Below are 19,973 nucleotides of genomic sequence, written 5' to 3' on the forward strand. Positions count from 1 at the left end.
CAGAGTGCAAAACCAGAGCACCTCTCAAAATATGTAGCTGACTCAATATTTTCCCAGAGTAATTGCAATTCTTTTTATGTTGAGGAGATGGACTATGATTCATATCATCTCCCACAATCCCTTCTTCATAACACACCATTTGAACAAGAACAAATGATTTGGAGGTTGTCACTGCCAGTTCTCTAGGGAACAATCTATTTCTACTGCCTGATGGTAAACATGTGCCATAGAATTTTGAATTTTGAAAACACTACATTTGAAATAGCCTAATATCTACTGGAAAGATATGGCCATAAGTAAAGGCTATTGAAATGCTTCTATTTTCACCTTTCTTGTGAATACTCCTGCTGGGGAAACAATAGAGATTAACAATATGTGCATATATATTACACATATTTTTTAATTCAATTATTACAGAATTTTTCATTTACTGTAAACAGACAAGGATTTTAAGGTTCTGACAAGATCTCTTTCTGAGGAACTATCAACTCTCTAAGCAAATTAAGAGATGAAGGAAAGGAAATCATTGCAGGACAAGATCTGCTCACCTGATAGAAATAAAGACAGGATAAAAAGGACAATTGGATTGATGGTACAGAAGTACAGAAAAAAGATGAGACAGAATATAACACAGTGGTTATATTCACCTGTAAATATCTAAACTATCTGCAACTAAAAAGAAATGCACAGAAGTAGACATTTGGAGCCTACCTAAAATATGGTACTCCCCAAAATATATCTGACCTGCAGTGTGCTATGCCAGCTCAGTTACATAGGTGCAATACATGATGGTATGGACCTTATCCCTAATAGGCTCCCTCTAACCTCAAGCACTCTTACTCTTCTATAAGTTTAGATTTATGCATATTCTTGTCTATATCACCAAAGGATTTTCTATTATCTTCCCAAGTTCAAGAGCATTCTAATCTGCCTCTTCCAATTCCTTCCAAGACTCACTTTCTGCCACAAGTAACAAGGAATACAATTTTCTTTACTTGCCACAACTTCTCCGCTTGGACTTATATGGATAATTCTTAGGGGTGAGAGGATGACCTGATCTTGCTTGTTCCAGAGTGAGGGAATCCTACCAAAGGAACCAATTGCCTTGGATTTCCAATTGTAAGGCAAATTTCTAGTTGAATACCAAAAGCAGCTTTGCTTTTCTAAGATTCAAACTCTAGTCCAACCAGAAGTCTAAATAAACATTTCACTTAAATAAGATTCTTCATAAAAAGCAACTAAATGCAGCACTGTTTACTACGACTGGTCTCCTCAATTCTATATAATTTCAATATTTGCAACTATAGAAGCTCACTTACCAAAAATATTTTAAAATATATGAACTCCAGTGTTGCAATACTGTAAAATAAATGAGAAACAGCACAACCACCTATAAACAAGGTTAGCTATAACACAAGTGGGAAACACATTTGTCAGAAATATTGTAGCATAAGCCGACACATTTGCCCTTGTAACTCTGTTATCACCCTAAATTATTTGCCTCTTTTAGGGCATTTAACAACTCATCTTCCTCACTAACCATCACTTCTCTAAAAGCACAAAGCTGTGATTGTACAAGGTTCTTAAGTGAGCAGACCATTCTAGTAACAGGAGTGAGCCCTGAGAAATAATAAAAAGTATTTATCATTCATGTTTTAACATAGTTCACCTTTTGCTAAACTTTTTTTCTTGAAGACTGCAAAAGCTTGGAGAAATATATAATCAGATGAAAAAATGAAAATTCACAATCGGAACGCAATGACAATGCCTGTTGTGTTTGTAACAAAATAAGCCAGTTCTACACCTTGACATATTAGCCTGGGGAAAGAAACAGCATTATTCAGCCAGATTTGCCTGCAATAAAGCTCACTGTCAGGTGAGCAATGAGCTTACAGGGATGTGTTCCCTTACTGCCTCACAGCAGGATTATCTGAGGTCATGCTACTTGGACAAGCAGAAAATTCTAAACATCTACAAGGATATGCAGTGCTAGGACAAAGGGGATTGGCTTTAAACTGAGCAGGAGTAGGTTTAGATTAAACATCAGAAAGAAATTCTTCCCTGTGTGGGGGGTGAGGCATAGGCACAGGTTGCCCAGACATACTGTGGATGTCCCATTCCTGGAAGTGGTCAAAGCCAGGCTGGATGGGCCTTGGAGCAGCCTGGTCTAGTGGCAGCTGTTTCTGCCCACAGATCTTTAAGGACCCTTCCAACCCACACTATGGTTCTAAGAATCCATAATCCGCATGCACTCCCTCCATATGATTATCACTGGGGGTGACTGAAAACTAACTGGTGTTAACTGGCAAGTGGCTACCAAGTGTTCTGGTAGGAGAACTTTTCCCCCCAAAAAGCAATAGACAATTTGCTGCACATTTTAATTTTGTCTAGATTTGTCTATTTAAGCTTTTGGTTGGTTTCAGGTTTGTGATTTTTTTGGCCAAAATAAGTACAATTTTAAAAACAATGACTAGAAAAAGCACCAAGACATTAGAGAAAGCTGCCATTCAATGCACACTGTTAAAAAGCACAAAATGAGACAGCCCAGCTGAGAAACAGAAAAATGGCAATAATTATCGGGGCAGGTAAGGAAACGAAAAACTGGGAAGAAAAGATAATGCTACAGGGATTAGTCATAGGAAGTGCTGAGGTGAAAAGCTAAAAATGTATCCACTGTGCTTCGACACAAAATTTGTGTCTGAAGGTGAAATCAAAGCTGTGCTTGTTCCAGATCTCATCTAGCAATTGTCAAGCAAAAGGAATATGGAATTATCTCATTTTAAATTGTGAGAGAGTTCAGGACACTCCATGTTTTAAACAAGCTTTCAGTTGGATATGTATGAAAAAGCTGAAATAAAAAATTGCTACTTCTTTGCCTTTTCAGTGTCTTTACCATATATTTCTATGTAAATATTTTTATGTTTTTAAATGGAGATGTTGAAGGAGAAAAAGGAGATGTTGAAATTGGAAAAAACCAAGAAAAGTCACAACAGTTACAATCTTGCCAACATACAACACAAGAAAAAACAAGTGATGATCATAAGGTTAGTAAAGGCTTAGTATTTTATTTATCAAACAAGAGCACTGCAAGAAAGATAAAATGAAACAAGCAGTAAGGAAGCAGCAGAATATTTTTTCAGGGTATTAAATTACTCAGAGGTGATCTTTTGAGACATCTGTATTACAAATACATAGAGATTAAAGAAGCACCTAGTTCTAAATTTTATCTCAGTATCCATAAAGTTTTTCATTGGAAGCCCTTTTTGTATTGATCCAAACAGGGTTTTTACTTACCATACTACAGCAGTTTCTGTTATTATTCATCTAGGGTGCAAGAAGCTCTTTGCTCTGTAAATAATTAGGATTCAGATGCCAAGAAACCAGCTCAGAGTGAAATCAGTGTTTTAGATGCTCAGAAAGACACATACCACCTAGAGCCTTCACAGTCCAAAACTTCAGTAGTACTAGGCACTAAGTAATCCAAGCCCATACAGTGTAAAAATGAAACACTTCACACTCAACAAGGTCATGAAAGCTAAGAAATATGAAAAAAGGCAAAAAGCCCATTCCTTTCTTTTGACATAGTGAACAAGAAGGTCCAGAATTCAAACTAAAGTGAGAAGGTAGCAGCACCCACTGATTCTCAAGGCCTGTTTTCTCTTTTGCCCTGCAAAGTCAGCTCATCTAAACAGCCTCTTCCTGAAGGTAAAAAGGAGGGAAATGGTTTTTTCCCACAGGAGTAAAGCTCTTTTTCTGCTTGAACCCAGGGAATTCACACAGGCTGACCATGACGTGTTTCCCTCTGTGTTAGAGAGGATCCTTTGGCAATCTCTGCTCTTCCTAGACACTAACATAAACTCAGTGTGTCCCATTTTTTCCAAAGACAAGTACCAAAAAATTTTACATTAGAAAAGCTTAGATTGCAGGAAAATCACAGACTACATTTGCTACGAAAATAAATGAAGAAAAAGATGCTACACTGCTATAGGAAGAGCAGATGCCTGCTTAACCCATAAAGTAGAAATATATTGAGCAGGCTATAACTAATATTTTCTTCTAATTAATTTAGAATATAGGCATTCTAAATTAACACAAACATACACTGTCATCATGTATAACCATTCTGTAATGCAGAGAAGTATAAGGCATAAGAAAAAAATGGGCAAGGAATATAGAAACACCTACAGAGGGAAAGGAAAAATAGGGAAAATGCTGGTTTTACCCACTGTGCTTCCAACTCCTCTCAGCAAAGAGCCCCATAGCCTTATATGTCAATCTCAGTGACTATGACCACATCCATCAGCACTAACTGTACAGCTCTGTGGCACCACCATTAATTTAGGATAAGCTTGTTAATAAGATTTGACTGCTCTGAAGTGGTGACAGTTATTAATAAATTTTACAAATGAGGCACTGGCAATATGCCTTGTTACAAAATGTCACTCAAACGTCACACTTCTTTGAAGTTTCAAAGTGGCCTGATTTATCAGTTTCTAAATACTCGCATTGCTGAAATCTTTCAATCTCTTATTCCCTAACTTGCACATTCACTTGCAGCTGAGCAGATAAGAAAAGCATTACTGCAAAATAAACTGTGAAAACACTGAAGCTGAAGGTTTGGAAACTAATTTTCACCTCACCAAAGTTTACAAGTCTGCATTTCTAGAATTTAGTAGGAAAATACTAACTTTTTTATCAGCAGTCTCAACCTGTCAGTAAGAGACCTTTTTACTGAGTTTTGATCTTCTGCTGGCACTACAATCATCAACAGACTCTATAACAAAGTGCAGAATGTCTCATCTACTTTAGGACTCTTCACCATGCAAGCTCCAGGGTCCATTCCCAGAGGGGCTGTGCTGTACAGCACCCACCCCTCTTCCCCACCACACAACCCCATCTCCTTCCTCCAGCATTTCTCTAGCATGCTCCACAGCACCTCTATCTCCCGTCACATCTCCCTCCAAAATGCAGAGTCTAAAGCACTGGATTCACAATGTTCAAGCATCTGTGCTGTTATTCCCCACAGCTATTGCCTTATGGCTTAGAATAGAGTAAAAAATTTACATAACAATTTACATAATTGTTTCAGAAAAGCATCAATAATATTGTGGGACCAGGCAGGTCCAAGGAATTTAAAGAGAGAAAAAATGCTATTACTGATGAAAGTGTGTTAATTTAATCTCTAAAGGTCAGGTTAAGCCTGCAGGATAAAGGTATCTGCTGCCTTACACCAGCTAACTTTATTTCTCAACTGACAGAAAATCTAACACAAGGGAAAAGGAGAACGTATGTGCAACTGACAGCACAGAAGGGTTTCCTTGGAGAAAGAAGTTAGACCCCAGACTCAGTGTGTGGTAAACCACCAGTAATGCTGCAAATCTCTGGAAAAAACAGCAATTATTGCCCCTCACCACTGTGACTTCCAGTCATCTCTATTCAATTCATAGGTACATTCCTTCATTATACAACAGACATGTTCCTTCCTACAGCACTCACCCAGTGCAGTACAGTGTTAGGAAAGAGAAGGAGCAGGCTCACTTCGTGCTCCTGTCTGCAGCTACTCAATGTGGCTGCCTGTGGCTCCCCACAGAGCTCTGACAAGCATGGCCTCGGGACACCTCCAGTAGCATGAAGGAAAAACACATAAGCAGTAAAGAGTTCAAGGACATAATGGTTTCAAAAAGTTTCTGCTATTTTTTCATGCTGTGTCTTGTGCAGCCTGTTCTTGACAATGTTTATGCTTCTGTGTAAATAATATTTTAATTACAGTGTTATGAATAGTAAGTCATTAGAAGCAAAGAGAATAAATTAATAAAATAAATCAATGAAAAGCAAAGGCAAGATAGAATTTCAGGGGTGAAAATGCAGAGCTTTGCTTACTGATGCTTTTCTCTTGCTGCAACATCCAATTCATTTTTAAATGGTCCCTAAAACACTACAGGAAAACATACATGAAAGCTTTATACTGGAGGTGTAGTGGACTAGTAGAGCAGATGATATGTATTTGTTGTATCTGCTCTTCTCTAAAAGGTTTCTTGCAGGTAATGTAATTAATCATTGCTGTTTACAGAACACTGTTGTTTTGGTTTTGAGGAACCTGCAAAGAAATTCTGTTTAATCCTAAAGCCAATATGGAGTTTAGCAATTTCTGCATTCCATATTCCTTAGAATTAGGTTTCTTATTTGAAGTAGAGGAAAAACTATTGAAGAGAATGCATGTTTCCTGCTTTTAGAGGTAATCTTCCCTGTGCAAGACAGCAAAACCCAAATTCAAACTGGCACAAGGAACTGTGTTTCCAATTAAATTTGTATCAGAGTGGCATTGAGAGAGAATGAGATAGCAGTGAGAGCCCAAGGATATAAGAGGTCAGCTTATACATAATTAATTTGTTAATCTTCCATGGCATTTCAGTGAAATGTGTTATTTTCCCAAATACATCCAGAAGTATGACAAGCTGTCTTTTCAAGTGGTTTTATGTGCCTGTGCTCCACATTCTGTATTTTGATAGAAAATAGAATAGGATTATGATATTTTTACCACTTTTAAACATCTCTCTTAGCATTCTGGAATTTGTTTACTTTGACATCTGCTATTTAATAGCATGTTCATATTCAGTCAGAATGTTCAACCACAAGAATCCAAAAATACCAAATGGCCTGGGTTATTTCTTCACAAAGAAATGACAGGAAATTGACTCTAAAAGTAATTCCTCACAATCATTTATGTTTGATATTCCAGTTTAATTAACAGTTCAGAGGTAAGAATGCAAGTCTTTTAATTAATTTAACAGAACGGGCTTTTGTGTTTTACTAATTATAAACTTTGTTCAAGCTGTGTTTAAAATTAGAATTAGATAATTCCTTTACAGCAATGTATTAAAATTGTTTTGTGAGCTCAATATGAGGAATCATCACATACAGAGTGACTGATTTTATGAGGAACACACAAATAAATGCATGCACTCCTGGACTGCTTTGCTATGTTGTGAGACATTTTATTGTTTTGTATTTCTCAAATTGTCTCTGAGAAAATAATTATGAAGATGATTTAAAATTATATATTTAAGGAGCACTATATTATAAAGTGGTTTTATTCAGGTTTTGAATGGTTAAATACCTATATAACTGAAAAAATTCTCTAGCTCAGAATGCTCTCTGTCTGCATGCATTATCAAAAGAAAAATCTTGCTTCAAATACAAGGAGCAAAACCTGTGCCTTACTGAATATTACAAACAATATTAATAGGAATAAATTGATGCTGACCTTGAATGCCCAAAATTACTCTGTGTCAATGCTGACTCATGGGATGATTTTGACCTACATTAACATTTTATTACCTTTTGGCACTGTTTTTAGGCTGAGCCAAGATAACATTTGGGCATTACTAATTTCTTTATAGTGCCTGTTTAATATACAGTCATTTAGGTAAAAATCAGAGAAAGAAAGAAGAAACGAAATACACAACAAAATGTCCTTACATTTAGATTGAAGAGATATTTTAAATATTCATCATGACATATGTATTTATGTTAATCAGTTTTCTATTCTCAGCTGCTGTGATCTTTTGTTTTGCAAAATGTGAAGTTACATGAGCATTTTTTAATTAAAATTCTTACCAGGTAGCTACCTTCAATACTCCATTATAGCTCATGCTAGAACGTGAAGGCAGTAGAAATTATTTCACAGAGATAGTAGATAGATAGACAGACAGACAGACAGACATGGATCCAGGATCAGTTTGTAAATTACCTTCTTCTAAGGCATAAAGTTTTTGATTCTTAAGCATCTTTAGCTGGTTTAGGCTAAATTACATGGCATGACAATTGCATTACTGCCAGACTGTCAAGCGAAGAACTTCAGGAAGCCAGAAGTCAAGGTCCTCAGAATTCCAGAGGCATTTAAGGGGGAGTCTAGAGGGCATAATCTGGCCATTGTCATACTCTGAGCCTAGTGGTTTCCTCAGCCTTCTCTCCAGAAACCTCTGTTCTGGAGACTTTTTCTTCTTCCTCACTGATGTTATCATCATCAGTGATGGTCGTAGACTCAGCAAACAAAACTCAAACAAACTAACGAACTAATAGTGTCTAGGGAAAGCAGACACAGAATCCTAACCTAAAACCCTCAAATACTCAACAATTGTCTTCTACCAGCTTCCCTGATCTTTTAGTGTGGCTTTAACCCCTTTGGTGTTGAAACAACTTTTGTCCTGCTGCATTTAACCTGCATTTAGGAGATCCACAGTTCCAATGCAAGAAAGTGAACTTCATCTATAAATTGCACTGCATAAGCTCTTTGAAGCCTGTGCACAGAGAAAAAGAAACAAATGCTTACAGTGAGAAATTATGTTTTGCAAATGGAAGAGGCAGCTTGAAATTAACATTATTTCATCCATAAATACATGAAAATAAATACAATACTAAAGCTTCATAAAGCTTCTGTGATGGATTAAGAAAACCACTATTACACTACTACAAATTTATAAAACATAATAGGAAGGGAACTTTTGTCTAAAATTAATTTCATAAGCAAATGGAATGTATTTAGACTGGAAATAGAGGAAATGCAAATCTCCCTTTGACTACCCAAGTCTTTCAGTCTTTGTTAATGAAAGCAGAAAGAAGACAGGAGACAAGGGAGAAAAAAGGAAAAGAATGCCTTCATGTTATAATAAATAAGCTTTTAAACACAATAATTTAAGCTGATAGTGGTTGAATTTAAATACAGGCAGACACATCACTTGGAGCCTTGTGATCAGCTTCCAAATGGTGTGGTAGACTTCCAAGGTGAAAGAGGTATCACAAACAATGCTCGAAGACAGGAAAAAATCAGATACATTACTTGGAAACCTTTCTTTAAAATCCTTAGAAAGAATTAAAAAAAATAGTTCTTGAACTGCTGGATAATAAAAATCAGCTGTATAAACTATAATGCTCAGTGCCAAATGGACTAACACATTTCCAATACCTGCAAACCACATAGGACTAGGCAAGTCTTGCTCCTCTACTACAAGGAGCAGGAAGATTTATGTGCACCAAGTGAAGCGGCTGAAAGAGAAGTATGAATACGAGAACATGGTCTGTGGCTTCTGTCCCTGAAAAGGCCAATCCAAAAGTGTCCTTCCCCATAACCTAATTTCTCCTCATTTTATAAATGGTAACAGGAGAGTATGTGGAAATATCTGTATTTAGAGTTGGTTCTAGTCCAATTAACAATGAATCAATATTGTAAAACAAAGCATAGGCTTGATGTACATAAAACCTTACCCTGTGTTCTTCAAAAAGGCACACAAGGGAAGGAATAAAATTGCTTCATCAAGCAGAAAGATTTGAAAGCCTAACAACTAACTAATAGCAAGCATTCCTGGATTTTTAAATACACGATCAAATTAATACTCAGCCTTTCATCTTATTCATATTATCTTTCTATGAATTCCAACCATCCTTCAGTAAAACAAAAAACTTGAAAGGCTTGGATTAGTATTAGTACCACAACATTCCAATTTTCTAGAAAATGCATAAATTGTAACAAGGAGCCACAGAGAATTGGCTCTAGCTCTCCAGAGAGGCAAAACCAGGGTCCCCCGTTCCTGCTTTCGTTAATATCCCTCAGGAGCTCCATTTGCATGCTATTTGCCAACTTCAGAGTCAAAGGCATTTGGGTTTCCTCTCCACATCAGATCAGTAACTTCCCCTCATCATCCTACACACAGTGAAGCAGGAATACCTCTCCCAGCTTTTTAATTAATTTACTGCATTTTGAGATATCTACAAGGCTCATTTAGTATCCACATTTTCTTCAGGTAGCACACTACAGTTGCAACCTTTGATCTTTACTACAGTATTGGAGATCTACCTGATAGGCAGCTAGTTTATTTACTACAGTGTTGGGTGTCCCTTGAGTTTTACAAACTGGTCCTCAAACTATGCCTAGGTATACAATAGTGAGCACTGGAATTGGCACTCCCTTTGAAAAACCTTATTTCTAGTCCTGGCTTCCTTTCAAGTACAAAGAAATGACTGAATACACTAAAAATAGTGGTGTGTGGTTTTATCCCATCCATCTTCTGGTTTTTTACCCATTTTACACCAACAATTTGATTACTTCCTTTCAAAATCCAAAAATTATTTTAGTAACTGTAAATTATGGTGGGAGAAAAGCAGGAGTTTGAAACAATTTTCTCCTCAGAAAGTTTTCCCAGTTATGATGATCAGTAATAGAGATTTAAATTATAGAGGCATACATAAACTAAGATACAATGTAGATATATATATATAACGGTAAGTATTAATACAGATGTTGCATATGCAAACTAATGACCAACATAAAATTAGGTTCACAATGAAATCATAAGAAACATAGAACTAAAACATCAAAACCCCAGGACAGGGAGGATTTAATAAAAGAACATTTTTTGTTCTTTTCTTAGTATTTATCTAATGATTTTTTCCAGTTCAGACACAACTGTGTATTCTACACTAGAAGTCTGGTATATCAGAGGTCAAATGAGAAGGAAAACACTGAAGCATGGACAGCACAGGCACTGTGACTGGAAACTGCCAGAGAGAGAAACTGGGAAATAGCTGGACAAAAAGCATAAGGCAGGGAGATACAGCAGGGGCCTGAACTGAGAAATGCAGGGATGATTGACAGGATTCACACACTGCAGTATAAATAGGAATAGCCTGAATTCAAGGATACAGAAATGATGACTCAGACCACTGAATAACAACACAAAACTTTTCTGGAAGAGAAAATCAGGCACACTACCATAGATGACACCATATTTCTGGAGGACTGGGACTCTTTTTTTAATCTATTAAACTGTAGGAATAAAAATCTCATTCAATTTACTTTTCTGAATGGGTCATAACAGGCAATGAATCAAATCCCTTGCTCTTTTTCATGCCTTTAACTGTAATGAATGAGTGGGGTTAGATACCCAGTTAGAAAGACAGAACTTGTTTTGCATCAGCTAACTGCCTGTAGAGAAAAAATACGCAAAGGACTAGGTATTTTTTCTACGACAAGTCACCTTAAACAAAACAAACTGGAAAAAAAAAACAAGCGATTACACATTTATCACATAAAGATATTAAGGCAATTTCAAAAGGAGAAATTTTCTACCATCATCAACCGCTACACACAACTCCATGCAAACACAGTTTATGAAGAAAGTGGTACAAGCCTGCACAAAGGCAGAACTAAGAAGGAATAAAAGCTCTACAGGCATACATATATTGGTATGGCATCCACTTTTTCCATTAAAGACTAAATTAGCAAAGCATTAAAGAAGTCTTAAAGGCTCTACCACACATTGCATCAGAAATGCCAAAGAACACCAACGACAGGCGTAAATGGAAGCAGGGTAAGTTCTGTTAGCAGGTGCAATTTTAGAAATGACTGCAGGAGCAGCAGTCAATAGCAGGAGGAATAGTTTACAGTAACATTAGTAGCAGCAGTAGTACCAGTAGCACAGTATTAATAGCTAGTTTTAATTTGAGTCAGATCAGCAGCTGTCATGATGGGTGGGTTTCAACTTGAATTACCCCACGGCAACCAAGCTAAAGGACTCTACTGCACTCACATTTAATATCTGCAGAGTACATGGGTTGTGGCACTTGCTCATATCTACTTCAATCAATGTGCAGGCTGCTATTTGCTCCTCAGTAGCCTTCAGGTGACTTCTTAGGTCTAACAGTAGTCATTCTAATCAACAAACAAAAAAAGTACTTACAACATCATAATATGCACTTGCAGACATTAGGCAGAGAGCTTAGCTAGAGACCATGCAGTATGGCTCTTCAGGGTAAAAGCTTCAATGCTGAAAGACAGAAATTATGAATAACTCTTAAACTAAAAAATTGAATACAAAATGGTAAAAAAACCTACACAAAACAACACACTTCATTAATAAAAAACCTTACTGTGTTCGTTTAGCAACCATTTATTGGGAACTGAATTTCCTTAGGAAGATCAATTCAAAACAACTGAATATTTTACTGGAGCTCAAACCTCTAATCAGGAATTACTTGGATTGTAAACCAGATGCATTTTCTTAAGAAAATTCACCAATGAAAAGTAAAAGTATATCTAACACTACCAGCAAAAATAGACATGAGTTCATATGATATCTCAGCATGTAATTGTGTATGGTTGTCATGGTTTGAGCCTGGCACAGAGCCAGTGCCCCCCATGAAAATGCCTCACCCTGGTGTCTGCTGTGAGATGTGACCAGGAATAAGCAAAACAGGCTCCAACTTAAACATAAAGAACACTTTATTACCTAAAACTACAGGAAAAATAGGGAAAGACTATAAGGAAAAGAAAAAAAATTGAAAACCTTACAAAAACCACTTTTCCTCCTCCCCACTCCCTGACTTTCCCAATCCAATACATTCTCTCAAAACACCAACTGCCCAGCCCGGCACGACACTTTAGTATACTCAAACTGCAGTTCATGAAGAGGAAAGGAGTCCTTCTTGTTCCATAGGCTTCTGGAAACACACTGAAACCTCGGATGCTTCCTTGTCACTTCGGCACCGCCCGGGAAAAAAAAAAAAGTCCTTTTGCCGCTTGTGACATGTTCCTTCCATGCCCAGGGCTCTCACCACCGAGACATGGCCAGAGCTGCTTTTAGGGTGGTCTTTCAAGGATGCCTTGTCTCACTCCAAAAAGGCACAGTCTCTGCTTTGGGACATCTGTCCCCCCCATATGTTTCCAACCCCCTGGGGCCGGGGGGTCCTCACAAATGAACCCTCCTGGGTTTGAGGCACTGCCTCCCCCTAAATGCAGTCTGTGTCACAGGAACAACTGAGTCCATGGCTACAAGAAAAAGTCCAGCCAAAAGGCCACTCCAAATCATCTCTCCCCATCCAATCATCTCCACAATCTCCGGGCCAAAAGTCCTTATCTCATCTCATCTCTCATCTCCCTTCTTATTCAGCTTCGAGGAGGATTAGCATTTTTGCAAGGCCCCAATCATGCAAGAAAGGGTTAAAAGTTTTCAGTCTCTGCTGTCGGTCCCGGAGCGACTCCCACGCACGCTGCCCACACGCTGCCGCTCCGGCCGGGCAGTCTCCCTCCTTCTCCTCCTGGCTGGCTGCTCTCCTGGGGGAAGGGGGGGGGGGGGGGGGGGGGCTGGCTGCCCGATGTCTCGATGTCTCTTGGGGCTCCCCCACCCTTCCATCCTTGAAAGCCCCCTCAACCCCCACCTCTGTCCAGGCCCCAGGCCTACCGCATGGCTGGCCCCTCCCCCGCCCAGCAGCAGCAGGCCGGGCGGGGGAGAGATCTGACCTCTTCGCCCGACGATGTCCAAAAGAGAAAGTGCCAGGGCAGTGCCTTGCTTTTAACCCCTGTGTATTCTCAGAGGTGTGTCCAAACCTCACTAGCTACACCAGGTGTCAGTATGAAACCCAAAACCTTCATTGGTTTGACCACAGCTTCCCAGAATTCCCACTCCTTCCTGGTCAAACCATGACAATGGTCAATGGATGGGAGGATAATTGCACTGCCTGATTTTACACACTTAAGGCACACTTAAGGTTTAGCAGTCCAGCCTCCAAAATTCATGTATATTTTCTATCCAATCTAAACAGGCTCCCACAAAGGACAATCACAAAAACAATCACATCAGCACAGATTGTCATTCCTTATGCTGATTTCCAAAATACTTTTAATTGCCTTCAATACACGTCAACTTCTGATTACTCACTATAGAGGCTCTAAATCATCCACGCAGATGTCTGGATTTCTAAAAGTGATGTTACACCAAATTCACTGAAGTCCTGTACAGGTTTTTCTTTCCATCAAGCGAGATATTTATTTGACCTATCAGCTATTTTACAAGTGGTCTGCTTGAAGCCTGGGTAGAAACCCTTTCTGTCTTCATTGCCTTAAGCATGGGTCATGAACAGAAAGCAGTGCTATGAGGTCTACTATGTGAGCTGCTGTTAGGTGAAAAATTAACAGAATTAATAATGATTGACCCTCAGTGACATGTAGAGCTAAAAATCAACAGTAATGGCAGCTCAGATATCCTCTATAGCTATACTATTTAATCTATTGCAATATATCGGAGGCCTAAGTTTTGATCAAGGGAATATACTTTGAATATGTATGCTGGATGATGTAAATATCTTTTTCTCACCCTTGGTAAAAATAAGAACACTGTTACGTGAAGGATTCTTACAAGAAATCAAAATATAATGTTTTCACTACAGAGAACAAAGATTTCTTCTGTCATGAATGTCAAGCATTTCTGAGTCATTGTGAGAACAAAGAAGATGCTGTAGAAAAGCCTATACCATCTTCCCCCTCAGTTCCTCTTGATCCTTTCAGACACACCTTTCATTTCCTTTTGGGTGTTTTTTAGGAGGGCATTGTTGTGACTGGAATAATAAAATAATAAAATGTTGCTGGAATAATAAAGTGTTTCAAGAAGAGCACTTGAATGCAAAAAGCCACTCTTCAGCTGAAAAGGAGGCAGCTGGTACTCTGTAACTATGCAGCAAAGAATGCATGAACATTAATTTCAATTATTCTATCATTATGGTTAATATAAAACACACTGCTTTAAAGCAATCTGTCCCTGTAATCTTTTCCGTATTTCAATCTGAAAATACACTACCTGAATCACTTCCGCTTAGTCTTAATTTTTACATTCTCATTGTATGTGTACTTATGAAGGCCTGAAATAGAACATTTCCTTGCAGACAAGCAGAACAACTGATTTTTATACATAAAAGTATACTGAAAGTATATCTCAAAATTTTTCTAAAAGCTGTGTTATATCTGGACTTCTGATTAAAACTGGTCTTGTACTTTGGGGAATAATTTCAACAACAATAAGCTGCTTTAATTTTTCCAGTATGTTCCTTCTTTGGTTGGGAAATTTTTTTTTTCTGCACAACAGAGATATGGGGATGAAGGAAGAAACGTGACTTTATTTAGATAATTGCTTGTATAAGATACTGTTTATGGTTACAGAATCATGACAAAGGGGATTTTTTGATTAATGAAGTTACTCAATTAAAAATAATTTAATGTGCTGGATTTGCACGATGTTGGGAAAAGACTGAAACAGTTACCTGGCAATTGATCAAGGAGCCTTGTCTCATAGAACAATAGCAGCATAAAAATAGCTCATAAATCTGAAAAGCTGATTACCAAAACTGTTGTGGGAGCTTTATTTTTTAGAAGAATATTGAATTAATGAGAAATAATACAAAGGGGGAGTTTAATTATTCTGAATAGAAAAATTTTCTACTCTGGCCTCTCAGGCTGTGTGTGATTATGTAGGTCACATATCTAAAATGACTTTTATGCATATTTCATTAAAAGCCACATCTTTTCATGAAGGATAGGAAGCAATAAGCCCTCTTCAGACAGTACTCCCTCTATAGTGCCTTAAAAGAAAGCCATTTCCTTTGTGGTTATGGAGCTGTTCAGATGAGCCATCAATAAACACAAAACCAGGCATATTTCATTTTCAGGTTATTGCTTTCACACAACAATAAATTGTTTTCTTTTCCACTCTCCCCAAACCCTCACAATCATTTTGAGTGTGCAGTAATTAGACACTGACCAGGATTCTTAGTCTGCTTGTACCTCTGAAGGGTTACTATCAAACTGATGAGAATTCTACATAAGCATTTTCAATGAAATCTTGATTCTGAGTCAATTTGTAAGAATTTTCTATGAAATTTTGCACATACAAATGAAATTAAACGATTGATAATGAAATTATTGAGCAAATATATTGATTTTTTTTCAGCTGACAGCCACTTTGCTGTTTTCAGACAGGAAACATGTTTACATCCCATTTTAGTGTTTTTCTGCTTTAACTTTTAATTGGGTTTCAGAATTTTTTTCAATGTAACAAAACATTTCTCACTAGATTTCTCACACATGTCAATGCTTTCAGTTTTTTAATCACCACTGTCACCTTTTCTTAGCTGTAAGACTGAGATTTCATGTACTGCACATACTTAGGAGAAAGGCGAAAATGTATGATCCATTAGGAATCAGAAAGACTAATTACAACTTAAATGATAATTTTTCGCCTAGTCTTGAAAAGCTAATAAGCACAGTGGAGCATCAGAAGGTTGACAGGATATTGTCATACACAATGCCAAATCCTGGATGTCAGATCAGTGACTGAATGTGGATAAAGTTCTAGTTTATCCAAAACATTTTACTGATGAACCGAACCATGTGTCTTCAGAACTGAAGGTCTGTGGATTAATTTACACACTACCACATCCACTTAGGGTCCTAAATAATTGCTTGCAATGAGGGGAAATAACTTCCCAAGTACTCCTCAACTCCTGTTTTCATATACATTCACACCTACATATAAGGAACAATCATGATAAAACTGTGCTGTTGTTAAATTATGAAGCCACAGTTTCTATCACCTCTTGGTATATATCTTGGCTGTGGTACTTCTGAGTCTGAAATGTTTGACGGAGCTTCGGATTTATTCCTCCAAACTTCAATTATCAAAATGAATTCCATTATGATTTTCACAGCTGAACAATTTCAGTCTTCAATGAACACTATAGGAAAGGTATCTGGAGTTGTTAACCAGAAATTAGAAAAGAAAGGCATCATGCAAGAGAGATGGTTTATCTAAGCAAAAGCACTAGTTCAGCATTGCCTGAAACAGCACAGATCACAGTATATTACGTGACTGTTTCTCTTGACAAGAGAATTGTCATCAGTCCCTCTACTGCTATTGAGACTACAAAGCCTTCTCTTGAAGCTTTTTACACAGTTCCTCCCTCAGTGTTCTAACTCTCCTCAGCATCTCCTTAAATGCCACTGTGCTCTAGTGGCTTATTATGGTTCCAGCTCCCTTCTGACCAAACTGTGCCAGCAATCCATTGCCTGATGAACTATCACAGCATTCGGAACCATCTTCTCAATAAACAACGCACGCACAGGGGCTTTGCTTGGTGTGAAGTTTCCAACCCGCACCAACCTGAGGGGAAAAGAGAGACTAACACCCCAGAGAGACTTGAAGCTGACAAAAAACTCAGACACATACTCAATCCAAAGGAGGAAAGGCGGAAGCTGTAATCTTAGTGCGGAACAGAGTTCAAGCCAAAAAGTGCTCAGGATTTGTACACACTCCATCTTGTGTGCAGAAACTTACTGCACTCAGCAGTGTTATTCTGATGTCCCACACTACCAAATCATGTCCACTCAGAGAAAACTTTCCTTTGTCTCCTCCTTACATCAATGGCATTTACAGCCCTCTTCATGCAGGCACATGCTAAATGATTGAAACCATGGGAGTCCCTCAGACTGGTTCCCAAGCAAGGAGTCATCTTCCAAAGGATCCCTGGCTTCCTCCAACAAGAATGCACAGGGCAAGGATAGACAGGGTCTACACTTGGGTCTACTACAATCAAACAACATGAAATTCTGACACCACTTCTCCTGACCCATTTATCCCCACAGTAATTCATAGGCCTCAGCAGATCCCATACTAGCCCATTCCTTTAGTGATTCATACACAAAGCAGTTGGAACAGGTAAGAAATATGAACCTCTTCAGAGCTGCAAGTGATTCATGAGCTAATGCCCTGGGGCTATTAAATTTCTACAAGAGAGGGAAAAATTGTATGGATCTGGACTTGTTTGTGAACACAAAAACACTAATGCTATATGCTTACACTTATGGATACCTTTTGCGCTTTCCATTTTTTCTTGTGATTTTTCTTTTTGCTTAGTTTTCATGTGCTGTTGACATTTCAAGTATTTAATCTGGCATGGAATTAACTCCTAGTCTGTACAAGACCATATGCCACACTTCGAGCAAATACAAACAAGGAGCTTTCATCTAATCTCTATTTTGATTTGCAATGATCTAGACCACTGTAATATGAAGGAGTACCATACCAATACCAACATATAAAATCAGCAAAATACTCCAGAGAGCACATCTGCTACATCAACTAAATTGACCTCACACACATGTAAATTGTGACTGGGCACAATGTGGGTAGCTTATCACAGGGCTCATAGGAAATCAACATTCTTCCAACAATTATGCCTCTGAAACTTATAGAAGAAACAAAATGATACCCAGGATCTGCGCATTCCACTGTTTTTAATTGGCAACAACAGTTAAACTTAGTCTCAACGTTTCCAGTATTTGCTTGATAGCTCCTGGTCTGAGCCTAGTAGTGAAATCAGAAGACAAAACTGCACTAGTTTTTATAAACACAACTAAAAACAGATAAAATCACTGAGTTTTGCATCACAGGAAAAAAGTAAGAATTGAGTAAACTTTGCATTGTCCAAGTAGACAAGGGTAATTTCCAACTCATTGTTTGCTACACCTAACTGAGGTTTAGCTCACACATATTTCCTGATGCTACTTTGTGATAGCAAGGCAGCAGTTGTGCATTCTCCAAGAGCTCTTCTCAAACAGCTTGTAAGAAGAGAAGACAGTCTTCCTTCAATTCTGACTGTGACTCAGATGTTGAGATATAAAAGGGACAACAAAAACATCAACAGAAATATTTTCCAGTATAAGGGATACTTCATCATCTCAGCAATTAAACTACATTTTAAGATCACTGTACCTTATGCAAGGAAAAAAAACCCAACACTGTAACAACCATATCCTAAGGGGTTGCTTTCTTCTGCCTGGAAGTTAAGTGACATTAAACATTTCTAAAGCTCTGTGTTACACAACAGAAACAGCTTTCTTAGCCATGTATGCATGTTATATATGTCATTTACACTGACTGACAGTGACTTAAAGGTCAGCATCCAAGCAAACCAAGACTCTTGGGAATGGCATATTGCAAATTAATGATGAGTAAATTTCAAAAGGTTCCTCAATTTCAATTTAGCTCACCCTCTGTAAGTATGGAATGCCATATCTATAAAAAGAAGTACATCTATGACACAGGGTTGTATCACAAGTCGGTGCTGATTGAGAGTTGATTATAAACATTGCAAATATGATTACATGGGATTTTTTTTTTGCATTTTCAGTTTTAATTCGTTGAAACTCAAACTTTATAACATAACTCAAAATCAGACAAATTCAGTAAAACACATTTTTACACATGCTTATGGTTGGGGCTTTTTAGCTTAAGTAGATAGTCAGAAGTTTTAAAAAAATCAGATAATTTTTTTGGATTTGTTTCAGTTTCTGTTTTGCTTTGTTACTCAATATTTTTTGTTTCAGTTCTTTCCCTCTTTTTTACCTCTGTTCACAGCCTGTCCCCTTTGTTACCTTCATTTCCCTTCTACTGCTGTGCACATAAAACATATCTGCACTGTGTAAACATTGTCTAGGATATGACTCCAAGCTTTTGTCAAAAATCTGTAACTGATGAGGCCAGAAAATATCAAGACTAATCAAAAATATTTCCTTCTACTTTTGTACCCTCTCAGTTACCAAAATCCACTATTTTTCCTCACAAATAATGAAAACTGTTTACAAAATCCAGGAACACTATTTCAGTTAGTCTTCCCTCTGTGTACACAAGATCTATACATATAATAATAAATTGATGTTAACAGTTTCATATGCAACTTTTCAACCAACCCACCTAAAGACTACAGCTGAAGTTCTGAAATACAAATAGTAGAATTTTATGCAAGTACTTCTAGTATCTTCCTCTACTAGCCTGGAAAGCTGTACCATCTTTACAAATCTTTGTTGTGTTATGCAAAGCTTCTTGAGAAAGCACCTACTGTTTGTATCTGGTTTTGTTTTTTATGAATGCCTTTGATCCTGCTTTGATCTTGTTTCAGTCAGTCTCACAGAATGGGAAACCAAAGTTGCATTAAAATCCTTAGCATGTTTCTAAAAGCCATCATTTAATACATAGGAAAAAGTGAGACTATTAAAAATCTTTTAGCAAGATTTCTACAGAGCTTTGATTGAAAAAGTTAGTTTTTAATTCTTAGATTATCAATATCAATATAATTAATGGAATTATTATGCT

The 19,973-nt window shown here is 37.6% G+C and overlaps 1 long non-coding RNA gene across 1 annotated transcript in view; it reads right to left on the minus strand.

The window, feature by feature from the left end:
* Positions 1 to 19,973, minus strand: part of LOC135451146 (uncharacterized) — a 171,499-nt gene that overhangs the window by 141,679 nt on the left and 9,847 nt on the right. The window contains exon 3 of the long non-coding RNA XR_010441231.1: positions 11,736 to 11,822. This is a non-coding gene — a long non-coding RNA (uncharacterized LOC135451146). The remainder of the gene's footprint in view (positions 1 to 11,735; positions 11,823 to 19,973) is intronic.

The sequence above is a fragment of the Zonotrichia leucophrys genome, chromosome 8, assembly GCF_028769735.1.
Source record: "Zonotrichia leucophrys gambelii isolate GWCS_2022_RI chromosome 8, RI_Zleu_2.0, whole genome shotgun sequence".
In the NCBI taxonomy this organism is placed as follows: domain Eukaryota; kingdom Metazoa; phylum Chordata; class Aves; order Passeriformes; family Passerellidae; genus Zonotrichia; species Zonotrichia leucophrys.